General features: G+C 35.0%; 5 non-coding genes across 5 annotated transcripts; all 5 read left to right on the top strand.

Moving 5' to 3' along the window:
• The first annotated feature begins 61 nt into the window (after positions 1–61).
• Positions 62–6910, top strand: IAQ61_008577. The gene has a single exon (XR_010715512.1). It is a non-coding gene; the product is annotated as a 28S ribosomal RNA (ribosomal RNA).
• A 392-nt stretch (positions 6911–7302) lies between these two features.
• IAQ61_008576 lies at positions 7303–9099 on the top strand. Its single transcript, XR_010715511.1, has one exon. It is a non-coding gene; the product is annotated as an 18S ribosomal RNA (ribosomal RNA).
• A 165-nt stretch (positions 9100–9264) lies between these two features.
• Positions 9265–16120, top strand: IAQ61_008575. The gene has a single exon (XR_010715510.1). It is a non-coding gene; the product is annotated as a 28S ribosomal RNA (ribosomal RNA).
• Positions 16121–16512: 392 nt separating this feature from the next.
• On the top strand, positions 16513–18309 carry IAQ61_008574. The gene has a single exon (XR_010715509.1). It is a non-coding gene; the product is annotated as an 18S ribosomal RNA (ribosomal RNA).
• A 165-nt stretch (positions 18310–18474) lies between these two features.
• Positions 18475–25412, top strand: IAQ61_008573. The gene has a single exon (XR_010715508.1). It is a non-coding gene; the product is annotated as a 28S ribosomal RNA (ribosomal RNA).
• Positions 25413–25699: the final 287 nt, after the last annotated feature.

Genomic DNA, 25699 nt, shown 5'->3' with positions numbered 1-25699 from the left:
TTAGATCCCCTAAAACCACTTACAATTGCAGTTAGCGTTAGTAACACTATAATAAATTACAACTTTTAACAACAGATCTCTTAGTTCTAGCATTAATAAAGAACGCAGCAAAATGCGATAAGTAGTGTAAATTATAGAATTTAGTAAATTATTAAATCTTTAAACGCACATTGCGCCCCTTAGTATTCTATAGGGCATGCCTGTTTAAGCGTTATTTGTACCCTCAAGCTCTACTTAGTGTTAGGTGTTTGTTCCACTTAGGACTCGCCTTAAAACAATTAGCAGCTAGCACATTAGCCTAGAGCGCAGCACATTTTGCGCCTCTTATTATAGTTGTTAGCATCTATTAAGACACTTTTTAAGCTCTTAACCTTAGATTAGGTAGGGATACCCGCTAAACTTAAGTATATTAATAAGCGGAGGAAAAGAAACCAATAGGGATTGCCCTAGTAACGGCGAGTGAAGCGGCAACAGCTTAAATTTAAAATCTAGCTCTTTTAGGGTCTAAGTTGTAATTTACAGAGGGCGCTTTAGCGTTAGCAGCAGTCTAAGTTCCTTAGAACAGGACGTTATAGAGGGTAAGAATCCTATACGTAGTTGCTAGCCTTTGCCGTGTAAAGCCCCTTTAATAAGTTAAGTTATTTAGGAATGCAGCTCTAAATAGGAGGTAAATTTCTTCTAAAGCTAAATACTAGCTAGAGACTAATAGCGCATAAGTAGAGTAATTAAAAGATAAAAAGCACTTTGGAAAGAGAGTTAAATAGCACGTAAAATTATTAAAAGGGAAGCGCTTGCAGCTAGACTTGCCTGTAGTTGCTTATCTAGGCTTTTGTCTAGTGCACTCTTCTACAGGCAGGCTAGCATTAGTTTAGGCGGTTAGATAAAGGTCTCTGTTACGTACCTCCCTTTAGGGAGGCCTTATAGGGGAGATAACATGCAACTAGCCTAGACTAAGGTCCGCGTATCTGCTAGGATGCTAGCGTAATAGCTATAAGCGGCCCGTCTTAAAACACAGACTAAGGAGTCTAATATCTATGCAAGTGTTTAGGTGTTAAGCCTAGACGCGTAATAAAAGTGAACAGAGGTGGGAACCCTTTTAGGGTGCACTATTAACTAATCCTAATATCTTTAGAAGGATTTAAGTAAGAGTATAGCTATTAGGACCTAAAAGATAGTAAACTATGCTTAAATAGGGTAAAGCTAGAGGAAACTCTAGTAGAGGCTCGCAGCAGTTCTAACGTGCAAATTAATTGTTAAATTTAGGCATAGGGGCGAAAGACTAATCAAACTATCTAGTAGCTAGTTCCTGCCAAAGTTTCCCTTAGGATAGTAGTAACGTATTTAGTTTTATAAGGTAAAGCAAATAATTAGAGGCCTAGGGGTTAAAACAACCTTTACCTATTCTTAAACTTTAAATATATAAGAAGTCCTTGTTACTTAATTAAACGTAGACACTTAAATATACTATTACTAGTAGGCCATTTTTGGTAAGCAGAACTAGTGATACAGGATAAACTAAACGCAGGGTTAAGGTGCTAGAATGCACGCTTATTAGACACCACAAAAGGTGTTAGTTTATCTAGACAGCAGGACAGTGGCTATAGAAGTTAGAATCTGCTAAGGAGTGTGTAATAACTCACCTGCCAAATAAACTAGCCCTAAAAATAGATGGCGCTTAAGCGTGTTACCTATACCCCGCCGCTAGGGCAAGATTTAAGCCCTAGCGAGTAGGCAGGCGTGGAGGCTCGTGACGAAGCCTTAGGGGTAACCCTAGGTAGAACGGCCTCTAGTGCAGATCTTGGTAGTAGTAGCAAATACTTAAATAAGAACTTTAAGGACTAAAGTAGGGAAAGGTTCTGTGTAAACAGTAGTTAGACACAGGTTAGTTAATCCTAAGAGATAGGGTAATTCTATTTTAATGTTAGTGCTTGCGCCGCGCCCTTAAAAGGGAAGCTAGTTAATATTCTAGCACCTAGATATAGATTCTCCGCGGCAACGCAACTAAGAGTGGAGACCTTAGCAGGAGCCCTAAGAAGAGTTCTCTTTTCTTCTTAACGGTCTGTTACCCTAAAATTAGTTTGTCTAGAGCTAGGGTTTAATGGCTAGAAGAGCGCTGCACTTTTGCAGCGTTTAGTGCGCTCCTAATAAGCCTTAAAAATCTACTTAAAGAAATAGTTTTTACGCTAGGTCGTACTTATAACCGCAGCAGGTCTCTAAGGTAAAAAGCCTCTAGTTAATAGAATAATATAGATAAGGGAAGTTAGCAAAATAGATCTATAACTTTAGGAAAAGGATTAGCTCTAAGGGTTAGGTACGTTAGGCCTTAGGGAGAAGCCTCTAGCGCAGAAGGGCACTAACCGCAAGGTAGGCGCCTCTTAGCGCTAGGGTGCAGACACCCTTAGCAGGTTTCGGCCGTCTAGCGTACGTTTAACAACTAACTTAGAACTAGTATAGATAAGGGGAATCTAACTGTCTAATTAAAACATAGTATTATAATAGCTAGAAAGTAGTGTTAACGCAATATGATTTCTGCCTAGTGCTCTAAATATCAAAGCAAAGAGATTTAACTAAGCGCGGGTAAACAGCAGGAGTAACTATAACTCTCTTAAGGTAGCTAAATGCCTTATTATCTAATTAGTAACGCGCATAAATAGATTAACAAGATTCCCACTATCCCTATCTACTATCTAGCGAAACTACAGCTAAGGGAACAGGCTTAGCTAAATTAGCGGGGAAAGAAGACCCTATTAAGCTTAACTCTAGTTTAACATTATAAAAAGATATAGGGGGTGTAGAATAGGTAGGAGCTTTAGCGCTAGTAAAATACTACTACCCTTATTGTTTTTTTACTTATTTAATAAAGCAGAGCTAGGCCTTACTGCCTAACTTCTAGCGTTTAAGGTCCTTTGTAGGCTAATCTAGGTTAAAGATATTGTTAGGTAGGGAGTTTGGCTAGGGCGGCACATCTATTAAACTATAACGCAGGTGTCCTAAGGGGGACTTATAGAGAATAGAAATCTCTAGTAGAGTAAAAGGGCAAAAGTCCCCTTGATTTTGATTTTTAGTGTGAATACAAACCATAAAAGTGTAGCCTATTAATCCTTTAGTCCCTTAAAATTTAAGGCTAGAGGTGCTAGAAAAGTTACCACAGGGATAACTAGCTTGTGGCAGCTAAGCGTTCATAGCGACGTTGCTTTTTAATCCTTTAATGTTAGCTCTTCCTATTATACTAAAGCAGAATTTAGTAAGCGTTAGATTATTCACCTACTAATAGGGAACGTAAGCTAGGTTTAGACTGTTGTAAGACAGGTTAGTTTTACCCTACTAATAACCTTGCCCTAATAGTAATACTGCTTAGTACGAGAGGAACCGCGGTTTTAGATAATTAGTTTTTGCGGCTGTCTAACTAGGCATTGCCGCGAAGCTACCATCTACTAGATTATAGCTAAACGCCTCTAAGTTAGAATCTATGCTAGAATAGGGTAATTTCCGCCTGCACTAGTTAGATACAAATAGGCCTTTGGCCCAGAACCTTACTAGATTAGCGTTAGCAGCCCTATTAAAGTTAGGGTTGTTAGCTAGTGTATTGCAATTATACAGTGCGCAGGATTAAATCCTTTATAGATAACTTAGTTGTCTAGCTAGGTCGTGTAAGTAGTTAAGTAGCCTTGTTATTACGAGCTACTAAGCGTAAGCCCGTTGCTAGCTTAGTTAAAATTAGGATATTATGCCCTCCTTATTTGCAAAACTGCTGCCTAAACGGCTGCTATTAATAGAAGGAAGAGGGCTATAGCAAACAAGTTATATAGTAATTGCAAGATAGAGAGGGCTAGAGCTAGGAGCAATCCTCGCAAAATATACAAAAGAACAGGTTGTGTGTGTACGTACCTTAGGCAGTTAATATATAGCATAGGAAGATTAAGAAAGGATTTAAGATAATCTATATAGATTTTTAGGCGGTGATCTATAACTTAAGAGCGTTCTATAACTTTTTATTTTTTAGGGGTACTGTTCTATAACTTTATAGCCTTCTATACTTAAAAATTCCTCTAGGCTATTCTATAACTATAGATTATTTAAACCTTTAGGGTATTCTATTAATATTTAAAAAAATCCTGTAGGCTATTCTATAAGCTTAGGGCGTTCTATAACTTTAGGGCGTTCTATAACTTTTTATTTTTTAGGTGTAGTGTTCTATAACTTTAGGGCGTTGTATAACTTTTTCTTTTTTAGAGGTAGTGTTCTATAACTTTAGGGCGTTCTATAACTTTAGGGCGTTCTACAACTTTTTATTTTTTAGGTGTAGTGTTCTATAACTTTAGGGCGTTCTATAACTTTTTCTTTTTTAGAGGTAGTGTTCTATAACTTTAGGGAGTTCTATAACTTTAGGGCGTTCTATAACTTTAGGGCGTTCTACAACTTTTTATTTTTTAGGGGTAGTGTTCTATAACTTTAGGGCGTTCTATAACTTTAGGGCGTTCTATAACTTTTTATTTTTTAGGGGTAGTGTTCTATAACTTTAGGGCGTTCTATAACTTTAGGGCGTTCTATAACTTTTTTTTTTTAGGGGTAGTGTTCTATAACTTTAGGGCGTTCTATAACTTTTTATTTTTTAGGGGTAGTGTTCTATAACTTTAGGGCGTTCTATAACTTTAGGGCGTTCTATAACTTTAGGGCGTTCTATAACTTTAGGGCGTTCTACAACTTTTTATTTTTTAGGGGTAGTGTTCTATAACTTTAGGGCGTTCTATAACTTTAGGGCGTTCTATAACTTTAGGGCGTTCTACAACTTTTTATTTTTTAGGGGTAGTATTCTATAACTTTAGGGCGTTCTATAACTTTTTCTTTTTTAGAGGTAGTGTTCTATAACTTTAGGGCGTTCTACAACTTTTTATTTTTTAGGGGTAGTGTTCTATAACTTTAGGGCGTTCTATAACTTTAGGGCGTTCTACAACTTTTTATTTTTTAGGGGTAGTGTTCTATAACTTTAGGGCGTTCTATAACTTTAGGGCGTTCTATAACTTTAGGGCGTTCTACAACTTTTTATTTTTTAGGGGTAGTGTTCTAACTTTAGGGCGTTCTATAACTTTAGGGCGTTCTATAACTTTAGGGCGTTCTATAACTTTAGGGCGTTCTATAACTTTAGGGCGTTCTATAACTTTAGGGCGTTCTATAACTTTTTATTTTTTAGGGTTAGTATTCTATAATATTAGAGTGTTCTATAACTTTTTCTTTTTTAGAGGTAGTGTTCTATAACTTTAGGGCGTTCTATAACTTTAGGGCGTTCTATAACTTTAGGGCGTTCTATAACTTTTTATTTTTTAGGGGTAGTGTTCTATAACTTTAGGGCGTTCTATAACTTTAGGGCGTTCTATAACTTTAGGGCGTTCTATAACTTTAGGGCGTTCTATAACTTTTTATTTTAGGGTTAGTATTCTATAATATTAGAGTGTTCTATAACTTTTTCTTTTTTAGAGGTAGTGTTCTATAATATTAGAGTGTTCTATAACTTTTTATTTTTTAGGGTTAGTATTCTATAATATTAGAGTGTTCTATAACTTTTCTTTTTTAGAGGTAGTGTTCTATAATATTAGAGTGTTCTATAACTTTTTCTTTTTTAGAGGTAGTGTTCTATAACTTTAGGGCGTTCTATAACTTTAGGGCGTTCTATAACTTTAGGGCGTTCTACAACTTTTTATTTTTTAGGTGTAGTGTTCTATAACTTTAGGGCGTTCTATAACTTTTTCTTTTTTAGAGGTAGTGTTCTATAACTTTAGAGCGTTCTATAACTTTTTCTTTTTTAGAGGTAGTGTTCTATAACTTTAGGGCGTTCTACAACTTTTTATTTTTAGGGGTAGCGTTCTATAACTTTAGGGCGTTCTATAACTTTAGGGCCTTCTATAAGCTTAGGGTGTTCTATAACTTTAGGGCGTTCTATAACTTTAGGGCGTTCTATAACTTTTTATTTTTTAGGGTTAGTGTTCTATAACTTTAGCGCGTTCTATACCTTTTATTTATTCTATTACTTTAGTCCTTTCTATAACTTTAGACTATTCTATACTAGTAGCTATTATATCCTTTTTATAATACTTATTATATTATACTATTATCTATTATTCTTTACTATTAAGTATATCCTTATATTTTATAAAACCTTTTCTCTACTAGCTAGTCCTACTATACTTTCTTTTATAACCTACTAGTATTAAATAATACCTTTATATTCTTCTTTTATACTATCTCTATTTCTTGCCTTATCTATTAAGTAGATATAGATAGAGCTAATAGATCTATAGTTAATATAGATATAGTAGTTATAGTAGAGTATAGATATTAGAGTAGATATCCTTATCTATATATTTACCTACTACTAATAAAATTCCAAGTTACTCTTATCTAGCGAATACAGGTTTATAGTTTATATAGGGCTGCGCATGTCTATATAGTTTTATATACAAAAAAGTGTACCTCTAAGCTATTTTCCGCCGCACTAACCCCGCGACGCGAAAATTAAACCAAAATCTGTTCCTATAATATATAAGGAGGGCAAATGGATTCTTAAATACTAAATACCTAACTAACTAACTAAGGTTAAATCTACTGCGCGCAGTTCTTAGATTAGGCAGTTAAACTAGCATTATTAGGCACTAAGGGGGCAATTTTTGCTTATATCCGCGTCTATACTCCCTATAACTCCCTGTTGTTAGCGCTCTGCGCCTATTTTAGCAGTAGTTAGACTAAATTTAAAAGTTTTGGTTTTATAATAGCTAGCCTTGTTTCCTAGATTTCTGCCTAGTTTAGATTCGCTCTAATTAGTAGGTAATTAGGGGCTTAGAGATTACTCTTCTACTTAACTAGGCAGGCCTAGGCCTATATACTAAAGCAACCCTGCTGTTGCGCCTAGTTTTGTAGTTAGCACCTAAAGTCCTACTGTTAAAGTTTTAGCAGTAGGCAAAATTTAGGGTCTATGGATGGCTAGCACTGCTAAACTATTTAACAGATCTTAGGGGACAGCCCTGCCTAGCATCCGCTCCTAGTAAGCGTAGCAAAGCGTGGGTTTTCTCCACTTAAGGTATATATGTAGCGAGTTTAAACACGTAGAAACGCCTATTAGGCTTTGTTGCGGACTATTCCTTAAGAAACTTAGTAGGGGCAATTAAATTAGTTACTAGTTATAACTAGTGCCTTGTGTGCTGTTATGCTAGTAGCTAGAATTGCTTCTGCGATTTCTTATCACGTACTTTCTACCTCCTTTTAGGGGTAGTGCTTGTGCGCTTTGGCGTATTAGGCATTAGGATTATTACCTAGTTAATTCTACTAGTAGTTATATACTTATCTTAAAGATTAAGCTATATATATCTAAGTATAAGTAATTATACTATAAAACTGCGAATAGCTTATTAAATTAGTTATTGTTTATTTAATAGTACCTTACTACTTAGATAACTATAGTAATTCTAGAGCTAATATATGCTAAAAACCTTAACTTTAGAAGGGGTGTATTTATTAGATAAAAAACTAACGCCCTTTAGGGCTTCTTAGTAATTTATAATAACTTTACAGATTGCATAGCCTTACGCTGGCAATAGTTTATTTAAATTTCTGCCCTATTAACTTTTAATAGTAAGGTATTAGCTTACTATAGTTTTAATAGGTAACAGGGAATTAGGGTTTAATTCTAGAGAGGGAGCCTAAGAAATAGCTACTACATCTAAGGAAGGCAGTAGGCGCGCAAATTACCTAATCCTAATATAGGGAGGTAGTAATAATAAATACTAATATAGGGCTCTTTTAGGTCTTATAATTAGAATAAGTATAATTTAAACCTCTTAATAAGGAATAATTAGAGGGCAAGTCTAGTGCTAGCAGCTGCAGTAATTCTAGCTCTAATAGCGTATATTAAAGTTGTTGCAGTTAAAAAGCTTGTAGTTAAAACTTAGGTCTAGCTAGCAGGTCTGCCTTACCGCGTGTACTTATCTAGCTAGGCCTTCCTTCTAGAGAACCTTATGCCCTTTACTAGGCGTGTTAGGGACTAGGACTTTTACTTTAAAAAAATTAGAGTGTTTAAAGCAGGCCTTTACTTAAATACGTTAGTATAGAATAATAGAATAGGACGTGTAGTCCTATTTTGTTAGTTTCTAGAACTACTATAATAATTAATAGGGATAGTTAGGGGCATTAGTATTTAATTATTAGAGGTAAAATTCTTAGATTTATTAAAGACTAACTACTGCGAAAGTATTTGCTAAGGATATTTTTATTAATTAGTAAATAAAAGTTAGGGGATTAAAGACAATTAAATACTATTGTAGTCTTAACTGTAAACTATGCTAACTAGGGATTAGGCAATATTCTTTTTCTAACTTGCTTAGCACCTTACGAGAAATTAAAGTTTTTAGGTTCTAGGGGGAGTATAGTTGCAAGGCTAAAACTTAAAGAAATTAATAGAAGGGCACTACTAGGCGTGGAGCCTACGGCTTAATTTAACTTAACACAGGGAAACTTACTAGGTCTAGATAAAATAAGGATTAATAGATTAAGAGCTCTTTCTTAATTTTTTAGGTGGTGGTGTATAGCTATTCTTAGTTAGTAGAGTAATTTGTCTGCTTAATTACAATAACAAACAAGACCTTAACCTGCTAAATAGCTAGGCTAGCTTTAGCTAGTTACTAGCTTCTTAGAGGGACTATTAGCTTAAGCTAATAGAAGTTTAAGGCAATAACAGGTCTATAATGCCCTTAGATATTCTAGGCCACACGCGCGCTACACTAACAGAGCTAACAAGTTCTTTACCTTAACTAAAAGGTCTAGGTAATCTTGTTAAACTCTGTTGTGCTAGGGATAGAGCATTGCAATTATTGCTCTTTAATAAGGAATACCTAGTAAGCGCGTGTTATTAGCATGCGTTAATTACGTCCCTACCCTTTATACACACTGCCCGTCGCTACTACTAATTAAATAGCTTAGTAAGGCCTTTAGACTAGCTTAGGGAGGTTAGCAATAACTACCCTAAGCTAGAAAGTTTATTAAACTTGGTTATTTAGAGGAAGTAAAAGTTGTAACAAGGTTTCTATAGGTGAACCTGCAGAAGGATTATTACCTATTTTTAAAGCACTGCCGCCTTAATTAGTAGTAGTAGTCTACTTTAATTCTGCCTATGTTTTTTACGTACTATTTGTTTCCTTAGTAGGCTTGCCTACTAATTAGATCCCTTAAAACCACTTGCAATTATAGTTAGCGTTAGTAACACTGTAATAAATTACAACTTTTAACAACAGATCTCTTAGTTCTAGCATTAATAAAGAACGCAGCGAAATGCAATAAGTAGTGTAAATTGTAGAATTTAGTAAATTATTAAATCTTTAAACGCATATTACGCCCCTTAGTATTCTATAGGGTATGCCTGTTTAAGCGTTATTTGTACCCTTAAGCTCTGCTTAGTGTTAGGTGTTTGTTCTACTTAGGACTTGCCTTAAAACAATTAGTAGCTAGCATATTAGCCTAGAGCGCAGCACATTTTGCGCCTCTTATTATAGTTATTAGTATCTATTAAGACACTTTTTAAGCTCTTAACCTTAGATTAGGTAGGGATACCCGCTAAACTTAAGCATATTAATAAGCAGAGGAAAAGAAACTAATAGGGATTGCCCTAGTAACAGCGAGTGAAGCGGCAACAGCTTAAATTTAAAATCTGGCTCTTTTAGGGTCTAAGTTGTAATTTGTAGAGGGCGCTTTAGCGTTAGCAGTAGTCTAAGTTCCTTAGAATAGGACGTTATAGAGGGTAAGAATCCTATACATAGTTACTAGCCTTTGCCGTGTAAAGCCCCTTTAACAAGTTAAGTTATTTAGGAATACAGCTCTAAATAGGAGGTAAATTTCTTCTAAAGCTAAATACTAGCTAGAGACTAATAGCGTATAAGTAGAGTAATTAAAAGATAAAAAGCACTTTAGAAAGAGAGTTAAATAGCACGTGAAATTATTAAAAGGGAAGCGCTTGCAGCTAGACTTGCCTGTAGTTGCTTATCTAGGCTTTTGTCTAGTGCACTCTTCTATAGGCAGGCTAGTATTAGTTTAGGCAGTTAGATAAAGGTCTCTATTACGTACCTCCCTTTAGGGAGGCCTTATAGAGGAGACGACATGCAACTAGCCTAGACTAAGGTCCGCGTATCTGCTAGGATGCTAGCGTAATAGCTATAAGCGGCCTGTCTTAAAACATAGACTAAGGAGTCTAATATCTATGCAAGTATTTAGGTGTTAAGCCTAGACGCGTAATAAAAGTGAATAGAGGTAGGAACCCTTTTAGGGTGCACTATTAACTAATCCTAATATCTTTAGAAGGATTTAAGTAAGAGCATAGCTATTAGGACCTAAAAGATAGTGAACTATGCTTAAATAGGGTGAAGCTAGAGGAAACTCTAGTAGAGGCTTGCAGCAGTTCTAACGTGCAAATCAATCGTTAAATTTAGGTATAGGGGCGAAAGACTAATTAAACTATCTAGTAGCTAGTTCCTACTAAAGTTTCCCTTAGGATAGTAGTAACGTATTTAGTTTTATAAGGTAAAGCAAATAATTAGAGGCCTAGAGGTTAAAACAACCTTTACCTATTCTTAAACTTTAAATATATAAGAAGTCCTTGTTACTTAATTAAACGTGGACACTTAAATATACCATTACTAGTAGGCTATTTTTAGTAAGTAGAACTAGTAATATAGGATAAACTAAACGTAGGGTTAAGGTGCTAGAATGCACGCTTATTAGACACTACAAAAGGTGTTAGTTTATCTAGATAGTAGGATAGTAGCTATAGAAGTTAGAATCTACTAAGGAGTGTGTAATAACTTACCTGCTAAATAAACTAGCCCTAAAAATAGATAGCGCTTAAGCGTGTTACCTATACCCCGCCGCTAGGGCAAGATTTAAGCCCTAGCAAGTAGGTAGGCGTAGAGGCTTGTGACAAAGCCTTAGGGGTAACCCTAGGTAGAACGGCCTCTAGTATAGATCTTAGTAGTAGTAGCAAATACTTAAATAAGAACTTTAAGGACTAAAGTAGGGAAAGGTTCTATGTAAATAGCAGTTAGATACAGGTTAGTTAATCCTAAGAGATAGGGTAATTCTATTTTAATATTAGTGCTTGCGCCGCGCCCTTAAAAGGGAAGCTAGTTAATATTCTAGCACCTAGATGTAGATTCTCCGCGGCAACGCAACTAAGAGCGGAGACCTTAGCAGGAGCCCTAAGAAGAGTTCTCTTTTCTTCTTAATAGTCTGTTACCCTAAAATTGGTTTATCTAGAGCTAGGGTTTAATAGCTAGAAGAGTGCTGCACTTTTGCGGCGTTTAGTGCGCTCCTAATAAGCCTTAAAAATCTACTTAAAGAAATAGTTTTTACGCTAGGTTATACTTATAACTATAGCAGGTCTCTAAGGTAAAAAGCCTCTAGTTAATAGAACAATATAGATAAGGGAAGTTAGCAAAATAGATCTGTAACTTTAGGAAAAGGATTAGCTCTAAGGGTTAGGTACGTTAGGCCTTAGGGAGAAGCCTCTAGCGTAGAAGGGCACTAACCGCAAGGTGGGCGCCTCTTAGCGCTAGGGTGCAGACACCCTTAGTAGGTTTTGGCCGTCTAGCGTACGTTTAACAACTAACTTAGAACTAGTATAGATAAGGGGAATCTAACTATCTAATTAAAATATAGCATTATAATAGCTAGAAAGTAGTATTAATATAATGTAATTTCTGCCTAGTGCTCTAAATATTAAAGTGAAGAGATTTAACTAAGCGCAGGTAAATAGCAGGAGTAACTATAACTCTCTTAAGGTAGCTAAATGCCTTATTATCTAATTAGTAACGCGTATAAATAGATTAACAAGATTCCTACTATCCCTATCTACTATCTAGCGAAACCACAGCTAAGAGAATAGGCTTAGCTAAATTAGCGGGGAAAGAAGACCCTATTAAGCTTAACTCTAGTTTAATATTGTAAAAAGATATAGGGGGTGTAGAATAGGTAGGAGCTTTAGCGCTAGTGAAATACTACTACTCTTATTGTTTTTTTACTTATTTAATAAAGCGGAGCTAGGCCTTACTGCCTAACTTCTAGCGTTTAAGGTCCTTTGTGGGCTAATCTAGGTTAAAGACATTGTTAGGTAGGGAGTTTAGCTAGGGCGGCACATCTATTAAACTATAATATAGGTGTCCTAAGGGGGACTTATAGAGAATAGAAATCTCTAGTAGAGTAAAAGGGCAAAAGTCCCCTTGATTTTGATTTTTAGTGTGAATACAAACTATAAAAGTGTAGCCTATTAATCCTTTAGTCCCTTAAAATTTAAGGCTAGAGGTGCTAGAAAAGTTACTATAGGGATAACTAGCTTATGGTAGCTAAGCGTTTATAGCGATGTTGCTTTTTGATCCTTTAATATTGGCTCTTCCTATTATACTAAAGTAGAATTTAGTAAGCGTTAGATTGTTCACCTACTAATAGGGAACGTGAGCTAGGTTTAGACTGTCATAAGATAGGTTAGTTTTACCCTACTAATAACCTTGCCCTAATAGTAATACCACTTAGTATAAGAGGAACCGTGGTTTTAGATAATTAGTTTTTGCGGCTGTCTAACTAGGTATTGCCGCGAAGCTACTATCTACTAGATTATAGCTAAACGCCTCTAAGTTAGAATCTATGCTAGAATAGGGTGATTTCCGCCTATACTAGTTAGATACAAATAGGCCTTTGGCCTAGAACCTTACTAGATTGGCGTTGGCAGCCCTATTAAAGTTAGGGTTGTTAGCTAGTGTATTGTAATTATATAGTGCGTAGGATTAAATCCTTTATAGATAACTTAGTTATCTAGCTAGGTCGTGTAAGTAGTTAAGTAGCCTTGTTGTTACGAGCTACTAAGCGTAAGCCTGTTGCTAGCTTAGTTAAAATTAGGATATTATGCCCTCCTTATTTGTAAAACTGCTACCTAAACAGCTACTATTAATAGAAGGAAGAGGGCTATAGCGAACAAGTTATATAGTAATTGCAAGATAGAGAGGGCTAGAGCTAGGAGCAATCCTCGCAAAATATACAAAAGAACAGGTTGTGTGTGTACGTACCTTAGGCAGTTAATATATAGCATAGGAAGATTAAGAAAGGATTTAAGATAATCTATACAGATTTTTAGGCGGTAATCTATAACTTAAGAGCGTTCTATAACTTTTTATTTTTTAGGGGTACTGTTCTATAACTTTATAGCCTTCTATACTTAAAAATTCCTCTAGGCTATTCTATAACTATAGATTATTTAAACCTTTAGGGTATTCTATTAATATTTAAAAAAATCCTGTAGGCTATTCTATAAGCTTAGGGCGTTCTATAACTTTAGGGCGTTCTATAACTTTTTATTTTTTAGGTGTAGTATTCTATAACTTTAGGGCGTTGTATAACTTTTTCTTTTTTAGAGGTAGTGTTCTATAACTTTAGGGCGTTCTATAACTTTAGGGCGTTCTACAACTTTTTATTTTTTAGGTGTAGTGTTCTATAACTTTAGGGCGTTCTATAACTTTTTCTTTTTTAGAGGTAGTGTTCTATAACTTTAGGGAGTTCTATAACTTTAGGGCGTTCTACAACTTTTTATTTTTTAGGGGTAGTGTTCTATAACTTTAGGGCGTTCTATAACTTTAGGGCGTTCTATAACTTTAGGGCGTTCTACAACTTTTTATTTTTTAGGGGTAGTGTTCTATAACTTTAGGGCGTTCTATAACTTTAGGGCGTTCTATAACTTTAGGGCGTTCTACAACTTTTTATTTTTTAGGGGTAGTGTTCTATAACTTTAGGGCGTTCTATAACTTTAGGGCGTTCTATAACTTTAGGGCGTTCTACAACTTTTTATTTTTTAGGGGTAGTGTTCTATAACTTTAGGGCGTTCTATAACTTTTTATTTTTAGGGGTAGTGTTCTATAACTTTAGGGCGTTCTATAACTTTAGGGCGTTCTATAACTTTAGGGCGTTCTATAACTTTTTATTTTTTAGGGGTAGTATTCTATAACTTTAGGGCGTTCTATAACTTTAGGGCGTTCTATAACTTTAGGGCGTTCTATAACTTTTTATTTTTTAGGGGTAGTGTTCTATAACTTTAGGGCGTTCTATAACTTTAGGGCGTTCTATAACTTTAGGGCGTTCTATAACTTTAGGGCGTTCTATAACTTTAGGGCGTTCTACAACTTTTTATTTTTTAGGGGTAGTGTTCTATAACTTTAGGGCGTTCTATAACTTTAGGGCGTTCTATAACTTTAGGGCGTTCTACAACTTTTTATTTTTTAGGGGTAGTGTTCTATAACTTTAGGGCGTTCTATAACTTTAGGTAGTGTTCTATAACTTTAGGGCGTTCTACAACTTTTTATTTTTTAGGGGTAGTGTTCTATAACTTTAGGGCGTTCTATAACTTTAGGGCGTTCTATAACTTTAGGGCGTTCTAAACTTTTTTATATTTTTAAGGGTTAGTATTCTATAATATTAGAGTGTTCTATAACTTTTTCTTTTTTAGAGGTAGTGTTCTATAACTTTAGGGCGTTCTATAACTTTAGGGCGTTCTATAACTTTAGGGCGTTCTACAACTTTTTATTTTTTAGGGGTAGTGTTCTATAACTTTAGGGCGTTCTATAACTTTTTCTTTTTTAGGGTTGTTCTATAACTTTAGGGCGTTCTATAACTTTTTATTTTTTAGGGTTAGTATTCTATAATATTAGAGTATTCTATAACTTTTTCTTTTTTAGAGGTAGTGTTCTATAATATTAGAGTGTTCTATAACTTTTTATTTTTTAGGGTTAGTATTCTATAATATTAGAGTGTTCTATAACTTTTTCTTTTTTAGAGGTAGTGTTCTATAATATTAGAGTGTTCTATAACTTTTTCTTTTTTAGAGGTAGTGTTCTATAACTTTAGGGCGTTCTATAACTTTAGGGCGTTCTATAACTTTAGGGCGTTCTACAACTTTTTATTTTTTAGGTGTAGTGTTCTATAACTTTAGGGCGTTCTATAACTTTTTCTTTTTTAGAGGTAGTGTTCTATAACTTTAGAGCGTTCTATAACTTTAGGGCGTTCTACAACTTTTTATTTTTTAGGGGTAGTGTTCTATAACTTTAGGGCGTTCTATAACTTTAGGGCGTTCTATAACTTTAGGGCGTTCTATAACTTTTTATTTTTTAGGGTTAGTGTTCTATAACTTTAGCGCGTTCTATACCTTTTATTTATTCTATTACTTTAGTCCTTTCTATAACTTTAGACTATTCTATACTAGTAGCTATTATATCCTTTTTATAATACTTATTATATTATACTATTATCTATTATTCTTTACTGTTAAGTATATCCTTATATTTTATAAAACCTTTTCTCTACTAGCTAGTCCTACTATACTTTCTTTTATAACCTACTAGTATTAAATAATACCTTTATATTCTTCTTTTATACTATCTCTATTTCTTGCCTTATCTATTAAGTAGATATAGATAGAGCTAATAGATCTATAGTTAATATAGATACAGTAGTTATAGTAGAGTATAGATATTAGAGTAGATATCCTTATCTATATATTTACCTACTACTAATAAAATTCCAAGTTACTCTTATCTAGCGAATACAGGTTTATGGTTTGTATAGGGCTACGCATGTCTACACAGTTTTATATACAAAAAAGTGTACCTCTAAGCTGTTTTCTGCTGCACTAACCCCGCGACGCGAAAATTAAACCAAAACCTGTTCCTATAATATATAAGGAGGGCAAATAGATTCTTAAATACTAAATGCCTAACTAACTAACTAAGGTTAAATCTGCTGCGCGCAGTTCTTGGATTAGGTAGTTAAACTAGCGTCGTTAGGCACTAAGGGGGCAATTTTTGCTTGTGTCTGCGTCTATACTCCCTATAACTCCCTATTGTTAGCGCTCTGCGCCTGTTTTAGCGGCAGTTAGACTAAATTTAAAAGTTTTGGTTTTATAATAGCTAGCCTTGTTTCCTAGATTTCTGCCTGGTTTAGATTTGCTCTAATTAGTAGGTAATTAGGGGCTTAGAGATTGCTCTTCTACTTAACTAGGCAGGCCTAGGCCTATATGCTAAAGCAACCCTGCTGTTGCGCCTAGTTTTGTGGTTGGCACCTAAAGTCCTACTATTAAAGTTTTAGTAGTAGGCAAAATTTAGGGTCTATAGATGGCTAGCACTGCTAAACTATTTAATAGATCTTAGGGGACAGCCCTACCTAGCATCCGCTCCTAGTAAGCGTGGCAAAGCGTAGGTTTTCTCTACTTAAGGCATGTATGTGGCGAGTTTGAACACGCAGAAACGCCTATTAGGCTTTGTTGCAGACTATTCCTTAAGAAACTTAGTAGGGGCAATTAAATTAGTTGCTAGTTATAACTAGTGCCTTATGTGCTGTTATGCTAGTAGCTAGAATTACTTCTACAATTTCTTATTACGTACTTTCCACCTCCTTTTAGGGGTAGTGCTTGTGCGCTTCAGCGTATTAGGCATTAGGATTATTACCTAGTTAATTCTGCTAGTAGTTATATGCTTATCTTAAAGATTAAGCTATGCATGTCTAAGTATAAGCAATTATACCGTGAAACTGCAAATAGCTTATTAAATTAGTTATTGTTTATTTAATAGTACCTTACTACTTAGATAACTGTGGTAATTCTAGAGCTAATACATGCTAAAAACCCTAACTTTAGAAGGGGTGTATTTATTAGATAAAAAACTAACGCCCTTTAGGGCTTCTTAGTAATTTATAATAACTTTACGGATTGTATGGCCTTGCGCTAGTAATAGTTTATTCAAATTTCTGCCCTATTAACTTTTAATAGTAAGGTATTAGCTTACTATAGTTTTAACGGGTAACGGGGAATTAGGGTTTAATTCTAGAGAGGGAGCCTAAGAAATAGCTACTATATCTAAGGAAGGCAGTAGGCGCGCAAATTACCTAATCCTAACATAGGGAGGTAGTGACAATAAATACTAATATAGGGCTCTTTTAGGTCTTATAATTAGAATAAGTACAATTTAAACCTCTTAACAAGGAACAATTAGAGGGCAAGTCTAGTACTAGCAGCCGCAGTAATTCTAGCTCTAATAGCGTATATTAAAGTTGTTGCAGTTAAAAAGCTTATAGTTAAAACTTAGGTCTAGCTAGTAGGTCTGCCTTACCACGTGTACTTGTCTAGCTAGGCCTTCCTTCTAGAGAACCTTATACCCTTTACTAGGCGTGTTAGGGACTAGGACTTTTACTTTGAAAAAATTAGAGTGTTTAAAGTAGGCCTTTGCTTAAATATGTTAGCATAGAATAATAGAATAGGACGTGCGGTCCTATTTTGTTAGTTTCTAGGACTGCTATAATAATTAATAGGGATAGTTAGGGGCATTAGTATTTAATTATTAGAGGTGAAATTCTTAGATTTATTAAAGACTAACTACTGCGAAAGCATTTGCTAAGGATGTTTTTATTAATTAGTAAACAAAAGTTAGGGGATTAAAGACAATTAGATACCGTCATAGTCTTAACTGTAAACTATGCTAACTAGGGATTAGGCGATGTTCTTTTTCTAACTCGCTTAGCACCTTACAAGAAATTAAAGTTTTTGGGTTCTAGGGGGAGTATAGTTGCAAGGCTAAAACTTAAAGAAATTAACGGAAGGGCACTACTAGGCGTGGAGCCTGCGGCTTAATTTAACTTAACACAGGGAAACTTACTAGGTCTAGATAAAATAAGGATTAATAGATTAAGAGCTCTTTCTTAATTTTTTAGGTAGTAGTGTATGGCCGTTCTTAGTTAGTAGAGTAATTTGTCTGCTTAATTGCGATAATAAATAAGACCTTAACCTGCTAAATAGCTAGGCTAGCTTTAGCTAGTTGCTAGCTTCTTAGAGGGACTATTAGCTTAAGCTAATAGAAGTTTAAGGCAATAACAGGTCTATAATGCCCTTAGATATTCTAGGCCGCACGCGCGCTACACTAACAGAGCTAATAAGTTCTTTACCTTAACTAAAAGGTCTAGGTAATCTTGTTAAACTCTATCGTGCTAGGGATAGAGTATTGCAATTATTGCTCTTTAATAAGGAATGCCTAGTAAGCGCGTGTTATTAGTATGCGTTAATTACGTCCCTGCCCTTTATACACACTGCCTGTCGCTACTACTAATTAAATAGCTTAGTGAGGCCTTTAGACTAGCTTAGGGAGGTTAGCAACAACTACCCTAAGCTAGAAAGTTTGTTAAACTTAGTTATTTAGAGGAAGTAAAAGTTATAACAAGGTTTCTGTAGGTAAACCTGCAGAAGGATTATTACCTATTTTTAAAGCACTACTGCCTTAATTAGTAGCGGCAGTCTACTTTAATTCTGCCTATGTTTTTTGCGTACTATTTGTTTCCTTAGTAGGCTTGCCTACTAATTAGATCCCCTAAAACCACTTGTAATTGCAGTTAGTGTTAGTAACACTGTAATAAATTATAACTTTTAACAATAGATCTCTTAGTTCTAGTATTAATAAAGAATGCAGCGAAATGCGATAAGTAGTGTGAATTATAGAATTTAGTAAATTATTAAATCTTTAAATGCATATTGCGCCCCTTAGTATTCTATAGGGCATGCCTATTTAAGCGTTATTTGTACCCTTAAGCTCTGCTTAGTGTTAGGTGTTTATTCTACTTAGGACTCGCCTTAAAACAATTAGCAGCTAGTATATTAGCCTAGAGCGTAGCATATTTTGCGCCTCTTGTTATGGTTGTTAGTATCTATTAAGACACTTTTTAAGCTCTTAACCTTAGATTAGGTAGGGATACCCGCTAAACTTAAGTATATTAATAAGCGGAGGAAAAGAAACTAATAGGGATTGCCCTAGTAACGGCGAGTGAAGCGGTAATAGCTTAAATTTGAAATCTGGCTCTTTTAGGGTCTAAGTTGTAATTTGCAGAGGGTGCTTTAGTGTTAGTAGCAGTCTAAGTTCCTTAGAATAGGACGTTATAGAGGGTAAGAATCCTATATATAGTTGCTGGCCTTCGCCGTGTAAAGCCCCTTTAACAAGTTAAGTTATTTAGGAATATAGCTCTAAATAGGAGGTAAATTTCTTCTAAAGCTAAATACTAGCTAGAGACTAATAGCGCACAAGTAGAGTAATTAAAAGATAAAAAGCACTTTGGAAAGAGAGTTAAATAGCACGTGAAATTGTTAAAAGGGAAGCGCTTGTAGCTAGACTTGCCTATAGTTGCTTATCTAGGCTTTTGTCTAGTGCACTCTTCTATAGGCAGGCTAGTATTAGTTTAGGTAGTTAGATAAAGGTCTCTGTTACATACCTCCCTTTAGGGAGGCCTTATAGGGGAGACGACATGCAACTAGCCTAGACTAAGGTCCGCGTATCTGCTAGGATACTAGCGTAATAGCTGTAAGTGGCCTGTCTTAAAACACAGACTAAGGAGTCTAATATCTATGTAAGTGTTTAGGTGTTAAGCCTAGACGCGTAATAAAAGTAAACAGAGGTAGGAACCCTTTTAGGGTGCACTATTAACTAATCCTAATATCTTTAGAAGGATTTAAGTAAGAGCATGGCTGTTAGGACCTAAAAGATAGTAAACTATGCTTAAATAGGGTGAAGCTAGAGGAAACTCTAGTAGAGGCTTGCAGCAGTTCTAACGTGCAAATTAATTATTAAATTTAGGTATAGGGGCGAAAGACTAATTAAACTATCTAGTAGCTAGTTCCTACTAAAGTTTCCCTTAGGATAGCAGTAACGTATTTAGTTTTATAAGGTAAAGCAAATAATTAGAGGCCTAGGGGTTAAAACAACCTTTACCTATTCTTAAACTTTAAATATATAAGAAGTCCTTATTACTTAATTAAACGTGGACACTTAAATATACTATTACTAGTAGGCTATTTTTAGTAAGCAGAACTAGCAATACGGGATAAACTAAACGTAGGGTTAAGGTGCTAGAATACACGCTTATTAGACACTATAAAAGGTGTTAGTTTATCTAGATAGTAGGACGGTAGCTATAGAAGTTAGAATCTGCTAAGGAGTGTGTAATAACTTACCTGCTAAATAAACTAGCCCTAAAAATAGATAGCGCTTAAGCGTGTTACCTATACCCTGCCACTAGGGCAAGATTTAAGCCCTAGCGAGTAGGCAGGCGTAGAGGCTTGTGATAAAGCCTTAGGGGTAACCCTAGGTAGAACAGCCTCTAGTACAGATCTTAGTAGTAGTAGTAAATACTTAAATAAGAACTTTAAGGACTAAAGTAGGGAAAGGTTCCGTGTAAATAGTAGTTAGATATAGGTTAGTTAATCCTAAGAGATAGGGTAATTCTGTTTTAATATTAGTGCTTACGCCGCGCCCTTAAAAGGGAAGCTAGTTAATATTCTAGCACCTAGATGTAGATTCTCCGCAGCAACGCAACTAAGAGCGGAGACCTTAGCAGGAGCCCTAAGAAGAGTTCTCTTTTCTTCTTAATAGTCTGTTACCCTAAAATTGGTTTGTCTAGAGCTAGGGTTTAATGGCTAGAAGAGCGCTGCACTTTTGTGGCGTTTGGTGCGCTCCTAATAAGCCTTAAAAATCTACTTAAAGAAATAGTTTTTACGCTAGGTTATACTTATAACTGTAGTAGGTCTCTAAGGTAAAAAGCCTCTAGTTAATAGAATAATGTAGATAAGGGAAGTTAGCAAAATAGATCTATAACTTTAGGAAAAGGATTAGCTCTAAGGGTTAGGTACGTTAGGCCTTAGGGAGAAGCCTCTGGCGTAGAAGGGCACTAACCGCAAGGTAGGCGCCTCTTAGCGCTAGGGTGCAGACACCCTTAGCAGGTTTTAGCCGTCTGGCGTACGTTTAATAACTAACTTAGAACTAGTATAGATAAGGGGAATCTAACTGTCTAATTAAAATATAGTATTGTAATAGCTAGAAAGTAGTATTAATATAATGTAATTTCTGCCTAGTGCTCTAAATATTAAAGTGAAGAGATTTAACTAAGCGCGGGTAAACGGTAGGAGTAACTATAACTCTCTTAAGGTAGCTAAATGCCTTGTTATCTAATTAGTAACGCGCATAAATAGATTAACAAGATTCCTACTATCCCTATCTACTATCTAGCGAAACCATAGCTAAGGGAACAGGCTTGGCTAAATTAGCGGGGAAAGAAGACCCTATTAAGCTTGACTCTAGTTTAATATTATAAAAAGATATAGGGGGTGTAGAATAGGTAGGAGCTTTAGCGCTAGTAAAATACTACTACCCTTATCGTTTTTTTACTTATTTAATAAAGCAGAGCTAGGCCTTACTGCCTAACTTCTAGCGTTTAAGGTCCTTTGTAGGCTAATCTAGGTTAAAGATATTATTAGGTAGGGAGTTTAGCTAGGGCGGCATATCTATTAAACTATAATACAGGTGTCCTAAGGGGGACTTATAGAGAATAGAAATCTCTAGTAGAGTAAAAGGGCAAAAGTCCCCTTAATTTTAATTTTTAGTGTGAATACAAACCATAAAAGTGTAGCCTATTAATCCTTTAGTCCCTTGAAATTTAAGGCTAGAGGTGCTAGAAAAGTTACTATAGGGATAACTGGCTTGTGGCAGCTAAGCGTTTATAGCAACGTTGCTTTTTGATCCTTTAATGTTGGCTCTTCCTATTATACTAAAGTAGAATTTAGTAAGCGTTAGATTGTTCACCTACTAATAGGGAACGTAAGCTAGGTTTAGACTGTTGTAAGATAGGTTAGTTTTACCCTACTAATAACCTTACCCTAATAGTAATACCGCTTAGTACAAGAGGAACCGTAGTTTTAGATAATTAGTTTTTGCAGCTATCTAACTAGGTATTACCGCGAAGCTACCATCTGCTAGATTATAGCTAAACGCCTCTAAGTTAGAATCTATGCTAGAACAGGGTGATTTCTGCCTGCACTAGTTAGATACAAATAGGCCTTTGGCCTAGAACCTTACTAGATCGGCGTTGGCAGCCCTATTAAAGTTGGGGTTATTAGCTAGTATATTATAATTGTATAGTGCGCAGGATTAAATCCTTTATAGATAACTTAGTTATCTAGCTAGGTCGTGTAAGTAGTTAAGTAGCCTTGTTGTTACGAGCTACTAAGCGTAAGCCTGTTGCTAGCTTGGTTAAAATTGGGATATTATGCCCTCCTTATTTGCAAAACTGCTGCCTAAATAGCTACTATTAATAGAAGGAAGAGGGCCATAGCAAACAAGTTATATAGTAATTGTAAGATAGAGAGGGCTAGAGCTAGGAGCAATCCTCGCAAAATATACAAAAGAACAGGTTGTGTGTGTACGTACCTTAGGCAGTTAATATATAGCATAGGAAGATTAAGAAAGGATTTAAGATAATCTATACAGATTTTTAGGCGGTGATCTATAACTTAAGAGCGTTCTATAACTTTTTATTTTTTAGGGGTACTGTTCTATAACTTTATAGCCTTCTATACTTGAAAATTCCTCTAGGCTATTCTATAACTATAGATTATTTAAACCTTTAGGGTATTCTATTAATATTTAAAAAAATCCTGTAGGCTATTCTATAAGCTTAGGGCGTTCTATAACTTTAGGGCGTTCTATAACTTTTTATTTTTTAGGTGTAGTGTTCTATAACTTTAGGGCGTTATATAACTTTTTCTTTTTTAGAGGTAGTATTCTATAACTTTAGGGCGTTCTATAACTTTAGGGCGTTCTACAACTTTTTATTTTTTAGGTGTAGTATTCTATAACTTTAGGGCGTTCTATAACTTTTTCTTTTTTAGAGGTAGTGTTCTATAACTTTAGGGAGTTCTATAACTTTAGGGCGTTCTACAACTTTTTATTTTTTAGGGGTAGTGTTCTATAACTTTAGGGCGTTCTATAACTTTAGGGCGTTCTATAACTTTAGGGCGTTCTACAACTTTTTATTTTTTAGGGGTAGTGTTCTATAACTTTAGGGCGTTCTATAACTTTAGGGCGTTCTATAACTTTAGGGCGTTCTACAACTTTTTATTTTTTAGGGGTAGTGTTCTATAACTTTAGGGCGTTCTATAACTTTAGGGCGTTCTATAACTTTAGGGCGTTCTACAACTTTTTATTTTTTAGGGGTAGTGTTCTATAACTTTAGGGCGTTCTATAACTTTAGGGCGTTCTATAACTTTAGGGCGTTCTACAACTTTTTATTTTTTAGGGGTAGTGTTCTATAACTTTAGGGCGTTCTATAACTTTAGGGCGTTCTATAACTTTAGGGCGTTCTACAACTTTTTATTTTTTAGGGGTAGTGTTCTATAACTTTAGGGCGTTCTATAACTTTAGGGCGTTCTATAACTTTAGGGCGTTCTACAACTTTTTATTTTTTAGGGGTAGTGTTCTATAACTTTAGGGCGTTCTATAACTTTAGGGCGTTCTATAACTTTGGGGTTCTACAACTTTTTATTTTTTAGGGGTAGTGTTCTATAACTTTAGGGCGTTCTATAACTTTAGGGCGTTCTATAACTTTAGGGCGTTCTATAACTTTAGGGCGTTCTATAACTTTTTATTTTTTAGGGTTAGTATTCTATAATATTAGAGTGTTCTATAACTTTTTCTTTTTTAGAGGTAGTATTCTATAACTTTAGGGCGTTCTACAACTTTTTATTTTTTAGGGGTAGTGTTCTATAACTTTAGGGCGTTCTATAACTTTAGGGCGTTCTACAACTTTTTATTTTTTAGGGTTAGTATTCTATAATATTAGAGTGTTCTATAACTTTTTCTTTTTTAGAGGTAGTGTTCTATAACTTTAGGGCGTTCTATAACTTTAGGGCGTTCTATAACTTTAGGGCGTTCTACAACTTTTTATTTTTTAGGGGTAGTGTTCTATAACTTTAGGGCGTTCTATAACTTTAGGGCGTTCTATAACTTTAGGGCGTTCTATAACTTTAGGGCGTTCTATAACTTTTTATTTTTTAGGGTTAGTATTCTATAATATTAGAGTGTTCTATAACTTTTTCTTTTTTAGAGGTAGTGTTCTATAATATTAGAGTGTTCTATAACTTTTTATTTTTTAGGGTTAGTATTCTATAATATTAGAGTGTTCTATAACTTTTTCTTTTTTAGAGGTAGTGTTCTATAATATTAGAGTGTTCTATAACTTTTTCTTTTTTAGAGGTAGTGTTCTATAACTTTAGGGCGTTCTATAACTTTAGGGCGTTCTATAACTTTAGGGCGTTCTACAACTTTTTATTTTTTAGGTGTAGTGTTCTATAACTTTAGGGCGTTCTATAACTTTTTCTTTTTTAGAGGTAGTGTTCTATAACTTTAGAGCGTTCTATAACTTTTTCTTTTTTAGAGGTAGTGTTCTATAACTTTAGGGCGTTCTACAACTTTTTATTTTTAGGGGTAGCGTTCTATAACTTTAGGGCGTTCTATAACTTTAGGGCCTTCTATAAGCTTAGGGTGTTCTATAACTTTAGGGCGTTCTATAACTTTAGGGCGTTCTATAACTTTTTATTTTTTAGGGTTAGTGTTCTATAACTTTAGCGCGTTCTATACCTTTTATTTATTCTATTACTTTAGTCCTTTCTATAACTTTAGACTATTCTATACTAGTAGCTATTATATCCTTTTTATAATACTTATTATATTATACTATTATCTATTATTCTTTACTGTTAAGTATATCCTTATATTTTATAAAACCTTTTCTCTACTAGCTAGTCCTACTATACTTTCTTTTATAACCTACTAGTATTAAATAATACCTTTATATTCTTCTTTTATACTATCTCTATTTCTTGCCTTATCTATTAAGTAGATATAGATAGAGCTAATAGATCTATAGTTAATATAGATATAGTAGTTATAGTAGAGTATAGATATTAGAGTAGATATCCTTATCTATATATTTACCTACTACTAATAAAATTCCAAGTTACTCTTATCTAGCGAATACAGGTTTATAGTTTGTATAGGGCTATATATGTCTACACGGTTTTATATACAAAAAAGTGTACCTCTAAGCTATTTTCTGTTATACTAACCCCGCGACGCAAAAATTAAACCAAAACCTGTTCCTATAATATATAAGGAGGGCAAATAGATTCTTAAATACTAAATACCTAACTAACTAACTAAGGTTAAATCTGCTGCGCGCAGTTCTTAGATTAGGCGGTTAAACTAGCGTTATTAGGTACTAAGGGGGCAATTTTTGCTTGTGTCCGCGTCTATACTCCCTATAACTCCCTGTTATTAGCGCTCTACGCCTGTTTTAGTAGCAGTTAGACTAAATTTAAAAGTTTTGGTTTTATAATAGCTAGCCTTATTTCCTAGATTTCTGCCTAGTTTAGATTCGCTCTAATTAGTAGGTAATTAGGGGCTTAGAGATTGCTCTTCTACTTAACTAGGCAGGCCTAGGCCTATATGCTGAAGCAACCCTGCTGTTGCGCCTAGTTTTGTGGTTAGCACCTAAAGTCCTACTGTTAAAGTTTTAGCAGTAGGCAAAATTTAGGGTCTGTGGATAGCTAGCACTGCTAAACTATTTAACAGATCTTAGGGGATAGCCCTGCCTAGTATCTGCTCCTAGTAAGCGTGGCAAAGCGTAGGTTTTCTCTACTTGAGGCATGTATGTGGCGAGTTTAAACACGCAGAAACGCCTATTAGGCTTTGTTGCAGACTATTCCTTAAGAAACTTAGTAGGGGCAATTAAATTAGTTGCTGGTTATAACTAGTGCCTTGTGTGCTGT

The sequence above is a fragment of the Plenodomus lingam genome, assembly GCF_022343315.1.
Source record: "Plenodomus lingam strain CAN1 chromosome Unknown contig_35, whole genome shotgun sequence".
NCBI lineage: Eukaryota > Fungi > Ascomycota > Dothideomycetes > Pleosporales > Leptosphaeriaceae > Plenodomus > Plenodomus lingam.
The sequence above is the reverse complement of the archived record's forward strand: the minus strand, read 5'-3'. Positions and strand labels throughout refer to the sequence as shown.